At 43.1% G+C, this 10,747-nt stretch overlaps 1 long non-coding RNA gene across 2 annotated transcripts; it reads left to right on the top strand.

Annotated features, from left to right (window-relative positions):
- Positions 1–166: 166 nt before the first annotated feature.
- Positions 167–10,474, top strand: LOC105481623 (uncharacterized). Of its 2 annotated transcripts, none has more exons than XR_011613475.1 (4): positions 167–302; positions 1,398–1,647; positions 8,506–8,580; positions 10,382–10,474. It is a non-coding gene; the product is annotated as an uncharacterized lncRNA (long non-coding RNA). The 2 variants fall into 2 exon arrangements; XR_987052.3 differs by having other exon boundaries at positions 8,506–8,617; positions 10,382–10,455.
- The last annotated feature ends 273 nt before the right edge of the window (positions 10,475–10,747 follow it).

Genomic DNA, 10,747 nt, shown 5'->3' on the forward strand with positions numbered 1-10,747 from the left:
CCGAGCAGGGGCGGGGCCTGGGGACTGGGCGTTAACATCCCGCTTTGAAGTAATAGGAGAGCCTTAAATTCCTGTTTGGACACCTTCCTAGCTTAAATCCGTACTCAGGGCTGCTCTGTGTCACACTCATTTCTCTTCGCCTCACCTTTCCCATTACACTCTCGGTCCTCATTTCCCCATCACCCTCCCCGGCTGTCTCCTCTACAGCCACTATTCTTGCTTTTCCCTCCACTGGCCGGACGTGCTCCTTTTCAGCCCCTCTGCATTTGCTTTTGCCTCTGCCTGAAATGCTAGTCCTCAAGGTATACCAAAAGGCTGCTGCCCTCACCTCTTTCAAGACTTAAGCTTAAATAACACTTTCCAAGTGAGGATTTCCCTAGCCCTCCTGTAACCTTCCCACCCACCTCATCCTCATCTCTCCTGTATTTCCCTCTTGCTATCTCACACGCTGTATATTTTTGTTATTTTATTATCCCCTCCCCATTAGAATGTAAGATTCATAAGGGTGTGAATTTTTCTCTTTGTGTATTACTCATTGCTGTAGTGCCTAGAATACTTTAGTAGCACAAAATAAGGGCTCTACCCATATTTGTTGATAATCGCATCCAGTCATATGACATTTTTTTTTTCTATGTATTTTTTTTTCTTTTGAGACAGACTCTCAGTCTGTTACCAAGGCCGGAGTGCAGTGGCGCAATGTCCGCTCACTGCAACCTCCGCCTCCCCGGTTCAAGCGATTCTCCTGCCTCGGCCTCCCGAATAGCTGGGAATACAGGCATGTGCCACCACACTCGGCTAATTTTTGTATTTTTAGTAGAGACGGGGTTTCGCCATCTTGGCCAGACTGGTCTCTGAACTGCTGACCTCAAGTGATCCACCCGCCTTGGCCTCCCAAAGTGCTGGAATTACAGGCGTGAGCCACCATGCCGGGCCCCTCCTATGACTTTTAAATACAACATATACACCCAGGGTTTTCAAGTTTGTTCCTCTAACCTTGGCCTCATCATTTAACTCTTGGCCCTTTATATCCAGCTGCCAGCGTGATGTGAATGTCTAATAGGTATACCAAATTTAACACGTTGAAAACTGAATTCTTGATTCTATTCACTGTTTCTAAAACCACTTCACCAGTGTTCCCCATCGCCGAAGTTCCTTGGATTAAAAAAGGAAAAAAAGAAAATGACAAATTTGAAGCATATTTCATTCTTCCCTTTCTCTGCCATCGAATAATCAAATTCATCAGCAAATCCTGTGGCCTCCACCTTCAAATTATCTTGAATATGACTGTTGTCACCCACTCCATTGCTTCCACTCTAGTCATAGCCACCATCATCTCTGTCTTGGATCATTGAACAAGCCCATAACTTGTCTCTTTGCTTCCTTTCTTGTTCTCACAGCAGCCAGATGGATCCTTCTAAACATACTGGGATATCAGATGATGTCATGCCCTGGTCTCCACTTACCAAAAACTTCCCAGCACACATGGAATAAAATCTAACTCTGCACTCCTCTCCAACCTCACTCATCTCCTTCAACATTCCCCTCATTCATCATTCTCCAGTCACACTAATCTCCTTGCTGTTCCTCAAACCCAGCAAGGAAAGCTTCCACCTTGGTGCTTTGTCATTTTCACACCATCTCAAAAAGGTATGTTCTGTTATCTGGTTTCTGTCACCTGTAGATGAAGAGGTGAAGCCTCATAGAAATGAATTATATTGCCCAAGGTGGCAGAGTCAGAGTGGGAATATAGGTCTCTCTGGCTCCTCAGCTGTTCATTTGCCCCCACCTCACCCAGCTGCCTAACACATCATTCATGCATGCATTTAAAATAATTTTTATTTAGCATCTACTAAGGCCATGCACCGTTATTGGGATAAAGTCCTTTCCCTCATGGAGCTTTACATTCTAGTGAGAAAGACACAGTAAATCAAATGAATAAGTATGCAATGTAACATTAGAGTGATATGAAAAAAATAAATAAAGGGAGAGGACTGAGAGGGATGGGATACGATTTTGGCTAGGTAGTCAGGGAAAACTTCTTTGAGGAGTGGTATGTGAGCAGAGGCCTGAACCTACACTCAGGTCTATCAGAAGGATGAATATTATGAAGGACATTCTAGAAAATGTATATAAAGGGAATCATATAATAATATGTGGTCTTTTGTGACTACCTTCTTTCACTAAGCACAGTGTTTTTAAGGTTCATCCATGTCATGACACATATCAATACTCCATTCCTTTTTATGGCCAAATAATATTCCATTGTATGGATGTACAGTAGTCCCCCCATATCCATCTTTCACTTTCTGTGGTTGCAGTTACCTATAATCAACTGCAGTATAAAAATGGGTGAGTAGAGTACAAGATATTTTGAGACCACATTCATGTAACTTTTAATACAGTATATTTTTATAATGGTTCTATTAGTATTGTTGTCAATCTCTTACTGTACCTAATTTATAAAGTTTATCATAGCTATGTATGTATAGGAGAAAATTGTATATATAGGGTTTGGTAGTATCTGCCATTCCATGAATCCACTGGGGATCTTGGAATATAACCTCCTCAGATAAGGAGGGGACAATCATATTTTGTTTTTCAGTTCATCAAATGATGAACATTTGGATTGTTTCCACCTTTGGCTTTTACAAATAATGCTGCTGTAAACATTCATGTACAAGTTTTCATGTGGACATGTTTTAATTCCTCTTTGGTATCTAGCTAGGAGTGGAATTTGAGTCATATGATAATTCTTATTAATCATTTGAGGAACTGCCAGACTGTTTTCCAAAGTGGCTTCACCATTGTACATTCCCACAAGTGGCGTATGAGGGTTCTGATTTCTCCAAATCTTCACCCATATTTGTTATTATCTGACTTTTTGATTCAAGCCATCTTAATGAATGTGAAGTGCTATCAATTTCATCGTGGTTTTGATTTGCATTTCCCTCATGACTAATGATGTTGAACATCTTTTCATGTGCTTGTTGGCCATTTATATATCATCCTTGGAGAAATGCCCATTCAGATCCTTTGCTCATTTTTTAATTTGGACCATTTGCCTTTTATTATTGAGTTGTAAGAATTCTTTCTACATTACAGATACAAGTTCCTTGTCAGATATATGATTTATACAGGTTTACTCCCATTCTGTGAGTTGTCTGGGTTTTTGTTTTTTTGTTTTTTTTTTTGAGACAGAGTCTCGCCCCATCACCCAGGCTGGAGTGCAGTGGTGTGATCACAACTCACTGCAGCCTGACCTCCAGTGCTCAAGCAATTCTCCCACCTCAGCCTTCCAAGTAGCTGGGACTACAGGTACATGCCAGCACACTGGCTAATTTTTGTATTTTTTTATAGAGACAGGGTTTCGCCATGTTGCCCAAGCTGGTCTTGAACTCCTGGGTTCAAGCGATCCACCCACTTCAGCCTCCCAAACTGCTGGGATTACAGGCATGAGCTACCATGCCTGGCCTTTTCACTTTCTTGATAATATCCTGTCCAAAGTTTTAAATTTGGATGAAGTCTAATTTATCTTTTCATTGTTGTTGTTGCTCATGTTTTTGGTGCAATATGAAAAATCTCTTTTGGCAAATCTAAGATCATGAAGATTTACCCCTTTGTTTTCTTCTAATAGTTTTATAGTTTTAGCTCTTACATTTAGATTTTTGATACATTTTTAGTTCATATTTTATATATGGTATAAGGTGGGGTCAAACTGTATTCTTTTGTAAGTAGATAGACAGTTGTCACTGCATCATTTGTTAGAAAGACTCTTCTTTCCCCCACTGAATAATCCTGGCACCCTAGGGGAAAATCATTGACCACTGACACATGGTTTTATTTCTGGACTTCCAATTCTATTCCTTTGATCTATATGGCTATCCTTATGCCAGCACTATACTATCCTGATTGCCATTTGCTTTATAGTAAGTTTTGAAGTCAGAAAGTGTGAATCCTCCTCCCTTTTCTTTTTCAAGGTTGTTTTGGCTATTCTAGATGCCTTGCAACTTAATTAGTTTGCCAGTCTACAAATAAGAGAAAAGAGGTCATGAATTCAGAGCCGGGGATTAAACAGGCAATTCATTTGGTCTTTACTTGATAAAATGGTCCCAAGTTTCAGTCTAGATCGGGGCGGGCCAACTTTTTTAAAATATGTATAAGACTGGTTAGTTTCCAATACATTTTTTGTTAAGGGCCAGAGAGCATTTTAGGGTTGGCGAGCCATTTGGTCTCTGTTGCAATTACTCAGCTTTACCATGTAGCATGGAAGCAGCTATAGACAATACCTAGCAAATGACTGTGGTTGGGTTACAACAAAATTTTATTTATGGATACAAATAGATGTCACAAAATATTATCCTTTAAATTCTTTGCAACCATTTAAAATGTAAAGACCATTCTTAGCTCAAGGCCACACAGAAACATGTGATCAGCAAGGATTGGTGTTTAGGCTGTAGTTCGCCAACCTCTGATGTAGACCATCAGATTTCTGTGTCTAGATTCAGGATCACAGCCCCAGCTGAGTATTCATAATTAATAGTTTTGACTTGTATTATTTCTTTGGCTTATCTCTGGGCTTACTAAATATATGCAGTCAAAATTTATGTCTTTGCCCTCATTTTAAAAACACACACATATACGTTCACACCTGTATCAATCTGTGTTCAACAAGGAGACAGAAACCATACAGTAATTTAAATTAAAGAATTATTTTGCTGGGGATGGTGGCTCATGCCTGTAATCCCAGCACTTTGGGAGGCTGAGGTCAGGAGTTTGAGACCAGCCTGGCAACATGGTGAAACCCCATCTCTACTAAAAATACAAAATTAGCTGGGTGTGGTAGTGGGTGCCTATAATCCCAGCTACTTGGGAGGCTGAGGCAGGGAGAATTGCTTGAACTGGGGAGGTGGAGGTTGCAGTGAGCAGAGATTGCGCCATTGCACTCTGGCCTGGGCAACACAGCAAGCCTCCATCCCAAATATATATATATAGAGAGAGAGAGAGAAAGAGAGAGAGAGCAAACATAAATATAAATATGAAAAGAAAATCCTACAGCTGAGGGGGACTACCCAAGGATAAACTTGGAAAGAGGGTTCCCTCCCCAAGGCTAGGGTTCAGTCCTTCTTGGAGTTGTGGTTGCAGCCTATTGGATAGCAGAAAAGTTTGAGGGGGAAGGTTGTGCAGGCCAGAGTTGGTCCACAGCCACTAGGCAAGCAGGAATAACCCTCTGGGGCACAAGCAAGCCAAAGATGGCAAATAGTACACAGAGGGAATTGGGAATACAGAGAGAGCTAGGGTGTTGATGTTGATACAAGGCTTGGATCACATGGTGTCTGTGTGGGGAAGGCCTAAGGAAACAACAGGAGCCAAGGTTAACGGGTGGATGAGCAGACGTGGCCAAGGCACTGCTGTGGGCACTGCTGGAAATGGAGGCTGGAGAGCTGCAAGAACCTAGTACACTTCTGTGCACAGCTTGGGCTGGGACAGCCAGTGGTGGCTACTGGGGCCCTGGTGTGCATGCACTAGATCTGGGGAGAGGGTCAGTGTGGGCTGGGAAGGCTCGAGCCTCTGCACAGGAGGAGGTCAGGTGGTCTGCTTGCTAGACAGCCAGTCCTGTGGGGCCCCCAGCATATGTACCAGTGGGACTACAGAGAGGGTATAGCAGTGGCCTGGGCTGGGGCACAGGCCTGTGCTGTTTAGGCTCCCAACTGAGCCACCAGTGCCTAAGTGGAGAGCTGGAGAAAACGTACTCCTTTGGTGGCCAATTGGTAGAAAAAGCTGTGTCCTGCAGGCATTTAGCATGGGAGAAAACTTCCCTGGCCCTGGAGTGGAGTAAAAATGGGTACTCTCGCAGAGGTTGCAGTGAGCCGAGATCGCGCCATTGCACTCCAGCCTGGGCAACAAGAGCAAAACTCTGTCTTAAAAAAAAAAGAAAAGAAAAGAATAAAACAGGTACTCTCCAGGGACCTGGTGAAAGAGCCACCTAACCCAAGAAAGAGGGCCCTTCCCCCTGCAGTGTTGTTCTGGTGCCCTCTACTGATAAACCTTATGCCAGCTGGCAAAGGAAACACATAAAGGGCCCAGATCCATTTTCACAGACCAGGCAACAAAAGGAGAATTTGAAGCTCAAACAATAATTGATAATTGGCACAATTCCACATACACACACAGACACAGTCTACCACATAGAGAGGCAAAATCCTGGATGCAGATGGGAAAAAGAGGAGATCCAGTTTGGCTTACCCTCTAGAGAAGAAACTATTCTTTTTTTTTTTTTTTTTTTTTTTTTTTTTGAGACGGAGTTTCGCTCTGTTGCCCAGGCTGGAGTGTGCAGTGGCCGGATCTCAGCTCACTGCAAGCTCCACCTCCCGGGTTTACGCCATTCTCCTGCCTCAGCCTCCCGAGCAGCTGGGACTACAGGCGCCCGCCACCTCGCCCGGCTAGTTTTTTGTACTTTTTAGTAGAGACGGGGTTTCACCATGTTAGCCAGGATGGTCTCGATCTCCTGACCTCGTGATCCGCCCGTCTCGGCCTCCCAAAGTGCTGGGATTACAGGCATAAACCACCGCACCTGGCCGAGAAGAAACTATTCTTATGGTAAACACAGATAAGAGGGGTGTTGACTTTCTGCTTGGATTCCTGGAGTGGTGAGAACTTTTTCTCTTTTGCAAATGTGTTTACTGTTCGAAAGCTGTGTTTGTGGGAGTCTTCTTTTACATTCTCACCTGTCTTCTACATTCAGGTAATCACCAAGTGCTTTGGAGACAAACCCTGTGAAGTCTATCTTCTCTTTCAGTCCACTCTGCTATTGTCATAGCTTGTTATAAATTTTGCCTGGACAACTGCAATACTTCTGGCTTCCCAAATTTATACTGGTCTCAGTGCTGTTTATCACACTTCCTTTCATTCTCTTAAGTTTCCTCTCAGATTCTCTGCAATATCTCTTCCACATCTCCAACCCCATATGAAATTCCTTTGCCAATATATTCAGCAGAAAATCTGATTGGAAATGTTTTCATATTCTTACTAGCTATGTCAAGTGTACCTCCAATACTGCACAATTTATTTACCCTAAGATTTTTATAGGTTGAGCCTTTCTCTCAAGACAGGTGATCAGATACAATGGCTCATGCCTGTAATCCTAACACTTTAGAAGGCCAAGGTGGGAGAACTACTTGAGCCCAGGAGTTCAAGACCACCTGGGTAACATAGTAAAAACTTGTCTCTATTTAAAAAAAAAAAAAGACAAATAAGCTCTTTTAGTGGCCATGACTTAGGAGAAGGTACAGGCCCTTCTTCTTTAACCTAGGTTTCAGGTTACTAGAACAGACACAGAAGAGAGGAAGCTAAGACAAAAACAATTTTAAGTAGCATTAAAATTCACAAAATGCAGCTCTCTTTCTCCCCGCCAAAAAATCGCTTTCTAGTTCCCAAAGGAATTGGAAAGCAGGGAAAAGGTAAGAACTGATGGCTGGCAGCAGTAAGGGCGCTGCTGAGCCAACTGCTCTGCCTGAGAGCGGGCTGAGCTGGGGAAGCTGGACTCGGCCTTGGGGTCTGCATCAGTAGCAGATAAGAGCATCACCTATCGTCATGTGTAACCTGGCTTTGTGAGATTTTTCTAGTCGTCAACTATTGCCCCGTAACTCACAGAAGGAATGCTTTTACTCTTTAAGAACACTAGTTAGGTAGAACTCTAGGAATCTTGTTTCACTATTTTTTATTTTTATTTTTTTTTAGGATTATAGAACGTCATGCTTCAACCAGTCCCAAATTTCTCTTTAATCAAAGAGCAGCTGACTGTTTGGCTATTCTCCAAAATGATTTCTAGGTTAAAATTAATGAGTAAGATATGGGGCTAGATAAAAATAATCTTTCCACAATGAGAATGTAGATTTTATCCCTTACACATTTCATGCATATTAGAGAAAATAAAAACGCATAACATGATATTTACTCATGGAAAAAGATTATGCAATGAGAGAATCTCATGTCTGTCAAGAATCCTCTACCACTTGCTCTCTTTTAGAAAAAATGATTTTAAAAATTATATGTGCTTACTCTGTTTTTGTTTGAAATGGAGTCTCACTCTGTCGCCCAGGCTGCAGTGCAATGGCATGATCTCGGCTCACTTCAACCTCCACCTCCCAGGTTCAAGCAATTCTCCTGCCTCAGCCTCCCCAGTAGCTGGGATTACAGGCATGTGCCACCACACCTGGCTAATTTTTGTATTTTTAGTAGAGACAGGGTTCCACCATGTTGGCCAGGCTGGTCTTGAATGCCTGACCTCAGGTGATCCACCTGCTTTGGCCTCCCAAAGTGCTGGGATTGAGTCCAGCACTTTGGGAGTTTTGGATTTGAGCCCAGCACCAGGTATGAGCCACCATGCCTGGCCAGCCTACTTTGGATATATGAGAAATATATGCACAGATATTTTGAAATTAGGTTAGAGCTTGCATGTATAAATTATTTCACCTTTAATCTGAATTACTTTACCTAATTTCACAGCTGGGTGCTGTCAGATTGTCTGCCATCTTGAAAGTCCCTTCAACCCAAATCCTTTCTGTGGACTCATCACACAAGGTACCACCTTATGACTATTCCAGGCAGTCATATTTCTGTAAGTTTTTTGATCAGATTTCATTGTTTCTGCTCATTGCGATTACTGGGTCAAATGTTTCCAAACTAAAATTGATCTTTTTTTTTTTTCGCCAAAGAGACAAGGTCTGACTATTTTGTCCAGGCTGGTCTCAAACTCCTGGGCTCAAGTGATCCTCCCATAATGGCCTCCCAAAATGCTGCGATTACAGGCATGAGCTACCATGCCTGGCAATCCACTACCAATTTTTCAGAAAACTCAGCAAAAATCAATATGAAAAAAAAAAATTCTAAAACTAAAAGTGAGGAAGAATGATGGTGGGTTCTGAACTCAAGATCATGGTTTGAAGAAATGGGTAGGACATTTGGATAGCTAAATTAAAAGGCCAAAAAGAGGTGCACCTCAAGACTTCTTGAAGTGAGGCTAAAATGGTGAGGCCAGGAAGGATGCAGGTAGCAATTTGACTTTAGTTTGAGTCCCCCAGTTCTCTAAAGTACCCCCCACCCCACCCAAGCTGGGCTTGGTCCCCTCATTAGTAGGACTTGTTTGGATGCTGCAGGCATTTGAACACCCATCTCATGTTGGAAATAAGCTGATACATAAAGACTGAACTCTTCCTTCTTAGGCACCAAAGCCATAGTCCTAGAGTGCAGAATCTGCACCTCTCTTTCTTCTGAGAGAAACTCTAGTACATTTCAATTCCGTTTCCTGCTGGGATGGAGTAGAAAGGTCCTGATAGTGACCCTTCCTAGAAACAAAGGAAGGGAGTGAGCATACCCTGGGGAAAGATGACATCTTTGCCCCTCTCCCTTTGCTGGGCTAGGGCGGGCAGTCCTTTCCCTGGGCCATGTCTGAGGTCGCTACAGGTTATGGGGGATTTCAGTAAAAATCAATAATAATTCTGCATCATTTTTTTTCTTTCCACTCCTTTTTTCAAAGGTAAGAGCTGGTTTTCTTGTTTGTTTTTTCTTTCCCAGCAGTAGGAGGAATGTTGGGATTGTCTGGAATTGGGAGGGCCTACCCTTCATTCTTCAAAATCCTAGAGACTATATACCTGCATATACTTTTCCCTCAGTGACCTCCAATTCTGATCAGAAGTTGGTGTTATAGGGGTAGTTCTGGCAAAGGGTGGGGGCCCATACTCCCAGACATGCACATCCTTTTCCCCCATCAGACCTGACTCTAAGGAGCCATTGGAAAATTGGTGCTCTGGTGTGAATGTCTCCTCCAAAATTCATGTTGAAATTCAATTGCCATTATGATGAGATTTGTGGATGGGACCTTTAAGAGGTGTTTAGGTTATGAGGGCTCAGCCCTCACAAATAGATTAATACCAATATCACAAGAGTGGATTAGGCCGGGCGCGGTGGCTCAAGCCTGTAATCCCAGCACTTTGGGAGGCCGAGACGGGCGGATCACGAGGTCAGGAGATCGAGACCATCCTGGCTAACACGGTGAAACCCTGTCTCTACTAAAAAATACAAAAAAAAAAACTAGCCGGGTGAGGTGGCGGGCGCCTGTAGTCCCAGCTACTCAGGAGGCTGAGGCAGGAGAATGGTGTGAACCCGGGAGGCGGAGCTTGCAGTGAGCTGAGATCCGGCCACAGCACTCCAGCCTGGGTGACAGAGCGAGACTCCGTCTCAAAAAAAAAAAAAAAAAAAAAAAAAAAAGAGTGGATTAGTTATCTTGGAGTGGGTTCCTGATAAAAAGGGTAATTCCAGCCCCCTTTTTCTCTCTGTCTCACATACTCGCTTGCTCTACTGTCTTCACCATGGGATGATGCAGCATAAAGGCCCCCACTGGATGCTGGCACCATGCTCTTGGACTTCCCAGCCTCTAGAACCACGAACCAAATAAATTTGTGTACATTATAAATCACTCAGTCTGTGACATTCTGTTATAACAGCAGAAAACAGATTAAGACCGCTAACTTCATGCCTGGGGCAGGCAAGTGGGGAGAGGCCTTGGAGCCAGTAATTCTTTCTTTTTTCATTGTCTCCTTGAATGAGGTGTCCAAAACACTTCGTGCTGCTTCTGATTTTCCAAGCCTGATATGCATTTTATGGATCTTGCAAACTCCAGTTGGGCAAACAAATTTGCTGGAGCCTTGGAAGACCCTCTCCAGTGAATAGTTATTGACCCAAGACAGAG

This window comes from Macaca nemestrina, chromosome 15 (genome assembly GCF_043159975.1).
Source record: "Macaca nemestrina isolate mMacNem1 chromosome 15, mMacNem.hap1, whole genome shotgun sequence".
Classification (NCBI taxonomy): domain Eukaryota; kingdom Metazoa; phylum Chordata; class Mammalia; order Primates; family Cercopithecidae; genus Macaca; species Macaca nemestrina.